General features: G+C 39.1%; 1 long non-coding RNA gene across 1 annotated transcript; it reads left to right on the top strand.

The window, feature by feature from the left end:
• The first annotated feature begins 475 nt into the window (after positions 1-475).
• LOC130366833 (uncharacterized) lies at positions 476-13,478 on the top strand. Its single transcript, XR_008891942.1, has 4 exons — positions 476-510; positions 6,963-7,161; positions 12,346-12,400; positions 13,256-13,478. It is a non-coding gene; the product is annotated as an uncharacterized LOC130366833 (long non-coding RNA).
• Positions 13,479-13,888: the final 410 nt, after the last annotated feature.

Genomic DNA, 13,888 nt, shown 5'->3' with positions numbered 1-13,888 from the left:
GACTCCTGAATGTTTGATCAGCTTTTTTGTCATTCAGGAGTCAGAGAAATCTTTGGCTGTTCAAGCATGCTGGGAGTTATAGTTTTGCAACAGCTGGTGCTGCAGAGTTGCCTATAGCTGTTGCAAAACTACAACTCCCAGCATGCCCACCCATCCTTTGTCTGTAGTTTTGCAAGAGCTGGAGGTACATAGCTGGAGAATACACAACTCTAAAACATAGTGTTGTGTCCTGGTACAGTCCTAAAGTCCCCTCAGGTAGAGTCCCTCAAATCCACAGGGCTCTCCTGCAGGATCCCCCTAGGTCATTATTATGATTTATATTGCATATTACTCATGCACATTTATTACAAGTATTGTACAGTGAATGTAAGTTATGTGCAAAGGTTATTAGGATGTTTAAATTGTATAGGACCTTCCTAAGGTCATGTGATAAAATCATGTGATATGTGATCACCTGATACCCAGAGTTCTAGAGGCACAAGTCCTGTACAAGTTCAGAAAATCGAATCTGTAAGTCTCCTCTATGTCTACAGTTCAAGTCTCTACTGTCCCTACCAAAGCCATAACAATATCACAGTGGCCTGCATCATCATTATTACCATTACAAGTCCAAGCAAGCCTGAGAGGTTCCCTATGTCCCGGTCACCTCTGTGGAAGTTGGCTATCTGTAAGGACTGTTATACTGCCTTCTTCAGTAAAGTTCCAGTTGCATCAAAACCTGCTTTGGACTTTCATTTAATATATACCATTTCTGGATTGATTGTCGGCGGTGCCCTACACCATGCAACCACATCCTGGTGTCACGAACACTAGGGGTTAACAACATCTTGCCCCAGGGGTTAATACCATCTGGCCCCACCACCTACACCACTACACCCCGTGGTCCCACCATACACTGTGGGTCACCACAAGTGTTTTACAAAGATTTTAACCCCAGCTATTACAAAACTGTAACTCCCATCATAGGAGTAGTAGTTTAGGATCAGCTAAAGGCTGTAGTGGTGTAATGGTAATCTCCTATACTGGATACCAACACACTTTATGGCCGGTATTCAGGATGCTGCAAAATACAGAGTAGTATGTCTGCATAAGGATAGATTACCCCCTAGTGGCAGCAATTTTCATTTTTTTTTTTGTATATGTATATTTTAAAAAGTCATCTTATCAGTAGTACTACAAAATATAAAATGTTTTTCATAATGACAGTGCCTTTCAAAAAAAAAAAAAAAAAAAAATACACATTACGGGGAAAGTCCTAGAACTAACCAGGCTTGTGTTCAATCAAAATTACATTTTTGGAAAAAACATTTACCTACAGTGTGTGTGTGGTAGTGCTATGGGAAGCAAAATGTCCCTGCAGTATGCTGACCTCTTCATGGTCAAAGAGGAGTTTTATAATCAAACCTCTAGCATGGACCCGTTATATTGATGATCTATGGATAGTCTGGACAGGCTCTGATGATGAGCTGCTAACTTTTCATAGAAATTTTAACAGGTTCCACCCTACTATCAGACTCACCAAAAACTACTAAAAATTTCAAATATATTTCCTGGACAGAACCATATCTATAAAAAAAAAAAAAATCAACACCATACGAAAATCAATCTACCACAAACCTATAGGGAACTTATGTCTCTAAAGTGCAACAGCTTTCCTTAAAACCTCATAAAGAAATCCATTATCTCCAGACAAGCCCTAAGATATCTTTGAATTTGTTTTGATGATAAGAATAGTAAACAACCCCTCATGAGAAACACATTTTTACAACAAAACTACTATCCACTAGTTATAGACAGTACTTCCGGCACACATGGGATTGGAGCTCCTGCACTTTTTCCACTGCAGGAACACTGTTCCTATTAACCCCTTGCCGCAAATGTACATGATTGTAATGTAAATGTACATGATAGCCGTCCATTGCGGGCTCCCGAGGTATGACGTTCGCTCAGCTATAAGCAACCAGGACACACGGCTATTGCCTGACATTGCAATCGGGCTGATGTCTGGCATTAACCCTTTAGACACCACCACTATCAAAATTGATTGCAGCATCTAAAAGAGGTTAATTTAACTCCCGGCTAGCTCAGTATCGCAAAACCTGAAGAAACCGGCAACTGGGAAACTGACATTATAGCCCTAAGTGCAGGCAGGGAGGATGCAGAGGAATTTTTTGCACAATGCAACACAAAACAAGATCTACATCTTATAAGTACTAGAAGTTTGGAACAGAAGATTTACCAACTTGTGGAGAAGGAAGTCCGCTTGTTCTGGACTGTCAAGTCCCTGGATTCCTATAGCCAGTTCAGGAGAGTGCAGAGAGGCCTGAGGAATTTTAAAGACGCTTCGCAATTCAAGGAAGATCCTGACTTCCAAGCAGAATGGGATCAGATTCAATTGAAAAGCTCTTATGAATTGATGCATCTAGTCCTCCTGCGTAACAAAGTGGAATATGAGAATACCACAATAGAGCTCTGTAAAGCCAAGCAAGAACTAAAAAAGAGAATGACGGAAGGTCAATTACAACAGTACACACAAAAATTTGAACGTAAAATTAATTCCTGTGCAAGCGGAGATCAAGGAAAGAAAAAAGGATAAGTTTGTGAAGGACAGGCACGACTTTGAAAATAATCAAGTGTTCTGCTGGAACAAAGATAAAATAAATGCTCAGAATAAAAGGAGAAGAAGGGCAGCAAAAGTAAAAAACAGGGATTATTGGACCACGGACACCCAGACCAGCTCGGGAGAAGAATCTGCCCCCGCTAATGAAACTGTACAACCAACCCCAAGCAGCCTAGTCCCTTTAGGAGGAGGACATGCTCTCATGCTAATGTTATGCCTCAAAAATGAATCACTATGTTTAGTATGTTTAATAGCATGATGTCGGCCATTTTGTGTATGTTCTAAATAGACTATAGTGTATTCTAAAGTTCTCCTATTCAAGTGCCAGTCTGGGAGTAGAATACTCGTTGTCTCTTTAGATATGTATGGCTGTTTAGATAAGAGAGAGATTCACACGTCTGTGGGAAAAAGACCTCCATAACATTCTTATCTCTCTAATAAATTTGGATGTCTAGGTAGGCTCCAAGATGTCCATGAGAATCCAGGTTTTAATTACTTATAGATGTCAAAAAATAATCCCTGAATTGTTAATTGTTAGTGTGGAATGTGGGTTTAAAACCAACTTTGGACAGTTAACCCTTAATGGTAATGATGCTAATTGTTTATGCAATAGCACCCCCTAGCGTATGGGTAGTTGACATTACACTGACAGGAAAGGCATTATGGGTGATATGCTCAATGCATTCTGGGTATTATAGTGATGTCATAGTCATTACCATATGTACACGCCAAACCTACATTCATTGGGGAATTCCAATTTAGGAGGGTGTGTCTAACTAATTAAAAAGTCTGGCAAACCAGATGATAGAGACTGTGAACTGCGGTAGACTGTACTGTAGGCTGAAGAGAACACACAAAGACACAGGAAAAAGGTCCAACCAGGGTGAAAAGCCATGTGAGATCCCAGCAGTCGGACTGATCACACGGTACCAGACCAATGGCTATCCATGATGATGAGATGAACCATTCAATTTTCCTAGGACCAGAAGTAAGGTTCTTACATAGACTTGGTAAGAGATACAGAAATGGTATTCCATTTAATTAAGACCAATTTGGATAATGTGGATGGAATTATACCATTTAGATTGGTGAATAAATTAATTAAATAAAATAATTAATTATCTCCATATTGAGATTATAGTTTTAGCACATTGTGAGACTTCATTCTACCTGCGGAAGAATCAAGACTCATAATTTATCAAAGCATTAAATAATTGCTTAGACATTGATAGAATTCCTACTCGCCAAACTAAGTGTTCTAAGTATATTTCCCACACTGGAAACTTGTTTAAAGTTCTTCCTCCTAAAACATATTATAGCGAGATCATAAAACTCTGCTGTTTTTCAGAATGGGGCAAAAGTATTCTTCCATGTTTATATACTTAGATGGATTTGCTAATTCTTGGAGTTATGTGATTTGTAGTTGGTTAGCAGGGGGAAAGGAGTGCATTTAGAATTCCATATTGATATGTCTATAATCAGATAATGCCCACTTTGATATCATGAGTTTCCTCTGGATAGAGTGATATGTAACCTTTTTCTTATATGATATTCCTAACCTAGTAGCTTTTGTTTCATTGTCCAAAGTTACTTACTACTCACATGTATTATTCTACTATATGTAGTCAATTAACAAGCTTGTAATGTTTATTAATATATCTAATTGATATGCATTTGCATACTTTTATAATACCTGTGTGTTATTGTATGTTGCAAAACCACATCCTTAAGCGTTAATGTCATCCCGTCATAAAAAGAACTTGTTGATATCTGAGGAAATAGTCGGACTCAGATGTGAATTGTATTGATTGGCTTTTTCTACAATTCCCCAGGTCATAATTTTGATATTTTTAATAATTTTCAAAATTTTTTATCTTTTCATAATTAATATTTTTATGACCATAATACATAAATGAGTTATCGCATGACAATGCAGAGGGCTAAGCAAAGGCAGGAAAGAAAAAATATGGAGCACGTCACAAACAAGTAAAATGGTATCAATAAATAATCTATCAATGATTAACCTCTCCAGTGTAGAGTTAAGTGAAGAATGTATCAATCTCCTGTCGAAGGTCTTAACTTCTGCATCCCTGAGAAATTCGACCCCATCCAATTTGAAGTTGATCTATACAAAGGGGTTAGGAAAATAAATCTAAAAAAATTCTTAAACAATAAAAACACCAATTCCACATCCAGAGAAGAGCCCAAAGGTGAATTGCCCTCTACCATAGGTCCTTCAGAATTTTTTGTTGAACCATTTATGCAAAGTAGTTATATTGAGATTATATCTTCCCTAGCTGGTTTAGAACAGTCGGTCCCTGGAGAGGTGGACTCAGAACTAATGGCCAAAAACCCTCAAGAAGTCAAAGCCTTTTCTGGAGGGACACAATCCACCTTCTCACCTCCAATACAAGCAGGGAGCAGCCTGGATGTGTTCACCAAGCTGGTACAAAAACAAGTCCGAGCCCTAATATACCCCCAAGCCTCAAGCAATTTGTCTGAAAGAGAAATGAGAGCTATGAAGTGGCTAAAGTCCAGAAAGGACATTATCATGAAAAAAGCTGACAAAGGCAGCAACATTGTCGTAATGTCAACTGAATACTATGTAAAAGAAGCTGAAAGACAAAAAAAAAAAAAAAAAAAAAAAGAGTTCTTTTTACCTTTACAGCAGGACCTGACTCATGGCATCACTAACAAATGAAAACGTTTTTTTGAAAAGAAGGGTAGAAACCAGAATACTATCCAAAAAAACATGCAGAAAAATGTATTCCATCAAATCCAAAAGTCCCACAATGGTACTTTCTGCCAAAAACTCACAAATTCCTAGAGTCTCCCTCCCAGCAGGCCAATCGTTGCTGGCATAGGGAGTGTTACTGTGCTATTATCCCAATACTTAGATTGGTTGCTCCGCCCCATGCTAGTGGATTTTCCTTCATATCTAAAGGATACAAACTCTTTTCTACACTTAATTGAAGATCATAACTGGGAACCTGACATTGTGTTTGCCACCATAGATGTCGAGAGTTTGTATACTCGAACTCTGCACAAAATAGGGATTCAGGCAGTAATGAGGTTTCTACGTATAGCAGGAACAACAGAGAAGTACTATATATACGTACATATATATATATATATATATATATATATATATATCCTTATATGCCCGATATTTGGACAATGCACTTATGGCATGGGGAGGAACAGAAGAAGGAGCTTTGTAAAATATCTCAATGACGAGAACAATGTGACTATGACGTTTACATCCAAATATTATAAGGAAAGAATTGAGTTCTTGGATGTGGAATTGGTGAAAAAAGGAGTGTTGACAAAAAGTTATAAGAAACCGACTGCATCTAATACGCTGCTGCATTACGGCAGCTATCACCCTACACACGTTAAGGAAGCGACACCTTACAGTCAACTCCTACGCTTGAAGAAAATAAATAGCAATAATGAAATATTTATGAAAAAAGCAGAGGAATTACTAACCCAACTAAGCATCCAAAAAAACTATTGCAGGAAAGCTTTAAGGTGGGAAAAGTGGACAGACAAGAACTTTTGACAAGAAATTACAAGCACAGGGGAAGGAGAAAAGTAGATTGATTTATCTTTTCTTTCAAGTATAGCCCAATGGCAGCACAAATAAGAAGGACAATCCACAAATATTGGGACATTATAGCGGAGGACACAGATTGGTCCCGAAGGTTTGAATGAACCAATAATTGCCTTCAGGCGCAGTAGAAGCCTGAAATATTTATTAGTGAAAAGTACACTTAGTCCCTTAAAGACTATGAAAAAATCTGATTGCCTTACCACCAATCAAATTATAGGTCATTTTCCTTGCGGCCATTGTACGTACTGCCCACAAACCAAAAATACATGTTTTTTTTTCGCATCGGAGGATGCAAAATGCAAATAAATGAATTCATATGCTGTAGGCCCAAATACATAGTATATTTTCTTTACTACACCTGCGGATGCTTTTACATAGGCAAGATGTTTATTCACAAGATATCAATCATGAACATTTATGCTCTTTTACAACTGGCACTGGAGCAAGCAGACTCATAGACCATATGCAGGAAGGGCAGAAAAATGATAAGAAGGCTCTTAAATTCATAGGACTTGAGAGGAATACGAAAGGAAACGATAGGGTTAATGACCTGCGCAGGGGTGAAGCTGCTTGGATAGTCCACACTAATGTGCTAGGCGGATTAGGTTTAAACAAAAGAAATGAGCTAAATGCATTTCTTGAACTTTCTATTGTATTGTGTATATGTAAGATTTATTATTTTTGTTTAGTTAGTTAGTTTAGTGCATGTTAATATTTCTTGAACGACAGGTGTTTTGACGTCACAGAAGGCTCCAGGTATAACAACGCTCTCAGATAATGTCCAGCAGGCTTGAGAAAGCGGGCAAGACCGCAAAAGGAGCGCTGCCTTACCTTTGCCGTTCAGCAGCTTAATGCCGACCGCTACTCTCCGCCGTGACACCGGGCTATACGGACTGCCTATGTGAATAAAGAACACAGACTTAGATGGGTGAGTGTGATCTTCTGTTGTTCTTCTTCTCTTGAAGAATAAATATAAGATGTAAATTTTACAGAAGACTGAACTGTGTAGAAACAAAAGCCGCTAATAATTACAAAATTGCTCTCTTTTAAAAATGTTGCTGCGCAAATAATTTTATTCTGGTTTAGTTGTAGATTTTGTGGTGAAATTATTAATGGGATTACAAAGTAAAATTGTTGGCGCACAGAACAAGTCCTCACATGGGTCTGTAGGGGGAAAATTGTAAGTGTTGTGATTTTTAAAAGGTGAGGAGGTAAAAACAAAAGTGCAAAAATGAAAAAGTGTCAAAGAGGGAAGGGGTTAACAGGAGTCCTGCAGGACCAGCCCTTGAGTGGAAATCTTGGGGGAGTTCCCACACTTTTGTCCCAGGACTTTACCCCTGGTTATAGATGAACAAATCTACAAAACCACCAGGATACCAAGGTGCAGCATTCTGGAGTATAAGCTTTTAACCTTCATCCACAACACCCAGATATATTCCTTGAGAAAAATTGCTGCTATACTTTGACAGTATACTGAACAAAAATGTCCTAGATTTACCTGTACAAGCAGCCACCAAACCCAAGAAATCTCCCTTTACAAGCAACCACCAAACCCAAGAAATCTCCCTGTGAGAAATTGTCTCATGTCACCATCAAAGACTGACACCTTCCCAAGCACAGTCTGCAAACCCAATACACGGTAAACCTACAAAATTACTGACATGTACATCCTCCAATATCATATAAATGATACGGTGTAGACAGTGCTTTGCAGGAATTTACATTGTGTAAACTAATCTAAAATTACAATCCAGGACAAATTTACATGGACACAGTATAAAAAGTGGCAAAGGGGTGGGCCAGTCCATAGCATCAATGCCTTCCTCTTGCAGGAACTTCTGACACACTCCAGCCACATGGGGTCTAGCATTGTCTTGCATTAGGAGGAACCCAGGGCCAAAGGCACCAGCATATGGTCTCACAATGGGTCTGAGGATCTCATCTCGGTACCTAATGGCAGTCAGGCTACCTCTGGCAAGCACACAGAAGGCTATGTGGCCCCCCAAAGAAATGCCACCCCACACCATTACTGTCCCACCGCCTAACCGATCAGGCTGTAGGATGTTGCAGGCAACAGAACATTCTCCACGGCGTCTCCAGACTGTCACATCTGTCACATGTGCTCAGTGTGAACCTGCTTTCATCTGTGAAGAGCACAGGGTGCCAGTGGCAAATATGCCAATCTTGGTGTTCTCTGGCAATTGCCAAACGTTCTGCACGGTGTTGGGCTGTAAGCACAACCCCCCACCTGTGGATATTGGGCCCTCATACCACCCTCATGGAGTCTGTTTCTGACTGCTTGAGTGGACACATGTACATTTGTGTCCTGCTGTAGGTCATTTTGCAGGGCTCTGGCAGTGTTCCTCCTTGCACAAAGGCAAAAGTAGCGGTCCTGCTGCTGGGTTATTGCCCTCCTACCGCCTCCTTCATGTCTCCTTATGTACTTGCCTGTCTCCTGGTAGCACCTCCATGCTCTGGACACTACACTGACAGACACAGCAAACCTTCTTGCCACAGCTCGCATTGATGTGCCATCCTGGATCAGCTGCACTACCTGAGCAACTTGTTTGGGTTGTAGACTCCGTCTCATGCTACCACTAGAGTGAAAGCACCACCAGCATTCAAAAGTGATCAAAACTTCAGCCAGGAAGAATAGAAACGGAAAAGTGGTCTGTGGTCACCACCTGCAGAACCAATCCTTTATTGGGGGTGTCTTGCTAATTGCCTATAATTTCCACATATTGTCTGTTCCATTTGCACAACAGCATGTGAAATTGATTGTCAATCAGTGTTGCTTCCTGAGTGGACAGTGTGATTTCACAGAAGTGTGATTGACTTGGAGATACATTGTGTTGTTTAAATGTTCCCTTTATTTTATTGAGCAGTGTATTAACTCCACGCATTATGGAGTTCATAACTGACTTGGGTTGGTAAGCAACTTAAACAAGATTAGGATTCTCTGGCAGAGCCTGGGCTAGCTAATCATTTGCATCATAGTCTTGCTGGTAGGGAGAGTCTCATACTGTAGATGCTGCTTCTCCTTTCCTGGACAGGCTGGGACTTGTCTACACTGGTTCCTGCCCTCCCCTAGGAGAGAGGGATGAGCTAGTGGACTCCTCCTATAGAACTCTATAAATAGTTCCAGCAGCCTGTAGGGTGTGGATAGGTTATGTCACCAGCTTCTCATACACTTTTACAATATTTACCAGTGCTGGCAGTATAGAGAAAAGTAATCACTGCATGACTTTATACCCCAGTGTTTGCACATGTAAAGCAGTATGAAGCACCTGGCAATGTGGTATACATAGTAAAATCTGAAATCTTTTTCTTCATATCCTCACCATTCTTGTGGGCAGAAACATCTTCCGGGGATTGCAAAGTTAAAAAGCCTTCCCTGCCGGCCCCAGAAGAAGTGCCCTGGATGGGGAGCTATACTTACCTAATCCAGTCTTCTAAAGCTGTAATTTTAGCCACTTTGCCATGATTGACAGCCAGTGTCACCGCTCTGCTCCCTAAGCAGATGGAGCAGAGGGATGACTCAGGCCATGCCTAAGCTGTCAATTACTCTGAGGGGGGCGTGATTACAGCCAGAGAAGACAGGACTAGGTGAGTATAGCTCCTTGCCCAGGGGACTCCCTACGGGGCCAGCAGGATACACTTTTTATTTCATATCCTCACCGTCCCTGTAGGCAGAAACGTCCCCTGGCGCTGATGAGGAAGAAGATTTTACTATTTATAACATGTTGACACATTACATATGATTAAATCTCATGGCAGGCTCCCTTTAACTCTCAATACCCAGACAGGAAGTAAATGATAGGACACAATCTACAGCAATACAACCAAATCCTTCAGCAGAACGTAGACAGGACTCTGAAGATAAAGTGAGGAGGCTGAACCTTTAGTAAGGATTAATCCACAGTGGATAGTATTGGCACTTGCCTTGGTGATGGGTAAGATGGCATAAAGGAGGAATATGTGAGCTGGCCAGAGAACAGTGCCCCAGACCCATAAAACCATAAACACAAACATTTAAGATATATATTTTTAGAGAGCAGATGTGTTCTGTGACAGGGAATAGGAATTAAATGGGTCAGGAGGAGATATGTGGTGTGCGAAGAAAGATGTATTGGATGACTCTCCATTCATTTATAAGAAATATTCAATATATTCTGTAAAACTGTAGGACTACTATTTCCAAAGCACAAAGCTTGTAAAAAGAACTCTTACAAAAAATGATCATTGACAGATATGTCTATAAATAGTTTTAGTGGTTCTCAGGCTACAGAGATAGTGGTTATCTTTACCCATGGGTCTGTTTACTGTAAACTATAGTTTGCACTCAACTGTAGATTTCAGCCTCCATTGACTGGTATACATGAAATATGTCTGTATAATAGAAAGTTCACTTGTCAATAAAAATTTTCATTGACTTGTTTTTCCCTGCTGCAGACAAAGAATAGAAAAATTACTATACACTTTATTTTTAGTGTCCATTTAGTAAACCAATGATTATACAGGCATATGATAATAGAAAGCAGTAAGGAAAACCTCACAACCAATATACAAATGTATGCCTTGCTTCATCATTCACTGACTTTCACTAGTGTTTTTTCTTTATAAAGTACCATATATTCTAAACCTTCTGAACCTGATACAAATTTTTCTTCAACTTTCTTATAAATGAACATATATTGGTGAATTATTTATTTTACTACCTTTTTGTGACCTTCCGTGCTTTCTTTTTTCTGTTTTTCAATCTTCCTGTCTGGTGTACATCCTGTAACAGATTTCTTGTTCCTGTGAGCACTCTAGCTGGAAATTCAGCCAACTCTATTTCCCTTCAATTATATAGAAGGGGTTATATTCTAGAAGATGTAGTGGGAGGGAGATAAAGTTGGCTAAATTCCTGACAAGAGTGTACACAGGAACAGAAAGCCTATTAAAGGATGTACACCGGACAAAAAATAGGGAAATGTAGACAAGAGAGCAGACAATCAGCATTAAAATAACTAGGAGTCCATAAAAATTACATAAAAGCAGTAACAATACTCAATGTACCAGTATATGTTAATTTATTAGACAGTCAAATTTGGGAGACCTGTTTAAGTAAACAGGCAGAATTTGATTTACCTATATGGAGTATAGATATATATATATTTTTTTTATAAAATAAAGTATATCTAAAAATATTTATCTTCCCTCTCAGCTGATATTTATCTAGCAGTAAATTATAGTGTGGCATGTCATATCCTTTGCTTGTTATGACTTGTCTGCAGGGCTCATTGTGACAATCCCCAATTCAGAACAACAATTTATTTATCAGGTGTCACCTAGTCTCCTTGACCTTTGTTCCTTTCCATGGTGTGAAAAATGAATAGTTTTCATATGCAACCAATAAACAGTGACAGAGCCTGACAGCTTCTTATGTCTGCAGCCTCCAACCTCTGTCTTTCAATTTAATTCCTAGTCGCCTGCAGCTCATCGCACAACACTGCAAGAAGACTGCACCGTTGTTTTCAGTATGGGAACTCAATTGCAAACGGCGTAGGGGAAAATGTTTAGCTAATATCTATGTTCCTTTATCTACGCTCATATTCTGTTGGAGAATAACCTAATCATTGTAATTATATCAGATAGAAGACTGTAACCATCAGAGGCACAAGTAGTGTTTTCAGTGCATAGCCTATAAACACGGCTGGCGTCAATTCTTAATGACCTTGTATACATTTCATGAAAGTGTTATTGTTATAACACTACGGCCAGTTTTATAAAGAGGTTCTTCTCATTTTACTATCATTTTACTTTAAACGCTTTGGCCTAAAACTTCTAGTTATTGTATCATAGAGTCATTATACAGATGTGTCTCGCAATTAGATACATTTCTCAGGTCACATACAATGTTGTGTATACTATACTGTGTATAGATATTGCTAGAGAAGAGCACATTTTGGAAAAATTTTATTCGCTGAATTAAAAAAAAAAAAAAAAAAATGATTCAATCCGAATAAATTCACGGCTAATTTTTATTAGTAATGTATTTTAATAATTTGTTTAATAAAGTGTGTGTGTTTCACTTTTTTTTCTGTCACCTTTTGTTATTGTCAAGCAGGAGTCAGGAGCAAAAGGTCAGTTGACTTGGGGAAAATCCTTGTCACTTTAGTTAAGTAAGTTGACATAGTCTAGACATGGACATAAGCAACTAGCAGGTATTTGTCCAGGCTGTCATTGAGGAAGAATGACTGGACTTATTCATTAACATGGTAGTGAAGGGGGTAAGTTGGAGGTTGGGTGGTGCTAGATGAAAACTCTATAGCTAAACCACACAGGCTACAGCTGAGTTGAGGGGGGATATGAGCCCAAGACGAGATAGTGAGTAGCCTGTAGCATGAGGTTGGCTGCCCTGGGGCCTGTAGTGTGGCCTGGCTGGTGAAGTCTAGAGGTACAGTGGACTGAATGGGAGATTAAAGGGGTACTCCCGTGGAAAACTTTTTTCAACTGGTGCCAGAAAGTTAAACAGATTTGTAAATTACTTCTTTTAAAAGATCTTAATCCTTCCAGTACTTTTTAGGGGCTATATATTCTATAGAGGAAATTCTTTACTTTTTTGATTTCTCTGATGTCATGACAACAGTGCTGTCTGCTGACCTCTGCTGTCCATTTTAGGAACTGTGCAGTGCAGCATATGTTTGCTATGGGGATTTTATTCTGCTCTGGACAGTTCCTAAAATGAACAGCAGAGGTCAGCAGAGAGCACTGTGGTCATGACATCAGAGAAATCTAAAAAGTAAAGCATTTCCTCGGTAGTATATATCCCCTAAAAAGTACTGGAAGAATTACGATTTTTTTAATAGAAGTAATTTACAAATCTGTTTAACTTACTGGCACCAGTTGATTTAAAAAAAAAAAAAAAAAAGTTTTCCACGGGAGTACCCCTTTGAATGTTTGATCTGTGAGGAAGGACATCTTGAACTAGAGCTACTGAGACCTCTCCTGTTTATACACTGTCAATTGTTCTACAGGTTGAGGGGGAGGAAGTATTTGGGCCGGACTGAACTTAAAGACCTCTGTGAAGTTAACAGTAACCCGAACAAGAGTCTGGCTTCTGCTTCTAAAGACTGTTTATGAGTGTTCTGTAATATTTAAGAATTCATGCCTCAAAGAGTGAACCGTAACAAAAAAGCCTGAGCACAATGTAGGAGAGTTGTAACCAGAAAGTGTGTTGTGCCTCTGTACTATGATGAAAGGACAAAAGTAAATCTAGTGTTTAAACCCATTTTAGTCTGCGTCTTCTTTTTAAAAGGGGAATCACTTGTAAATTATCTCTTACTAAGTAACACATGAGGACAGGATTCCACTTACTTTTAACCTGTAATTATAGTCTTGTAGTTCTGCATAGAATCTCATTTTAGTTGAATTGGAACATAAAATGATTACAAAACCCTTGCATGAAGAATCTGAGAACCATTGCCTTTCTTTAACCCCAATAAGTTGCTCTTGGTAATCATAAATCCTCAAATGATGGTGATGAAGCTATCAGAATAAGTAACCAAAAACAAGGAATTCCCATGTGATCAAGTGATCAAGATGGATCAGAGAAACAATAACTGAACAGGTTATTATAAAATAATAAATGAATTATAACATGTTTATGT

Source organism: Hyla sarda, chromosome 4 (assembly GCF_029499605.1).
Source record: "Hyla sarda isolate aHylSar1 chromosome 4, aHylSar1.hap1, whole genome shotgun sequence".
Taxonomy (NCBI): domain Eukaryota; kingdom Metazoa; phylum Chordata; class Amphibia; order Anura; family Hylidae; genus Hyla; species Hyla sarda.
Note: the sequence above shows the minus strand (reverse complement) of the source record. Positions and strands in the feature narration are given on the sequence as shown.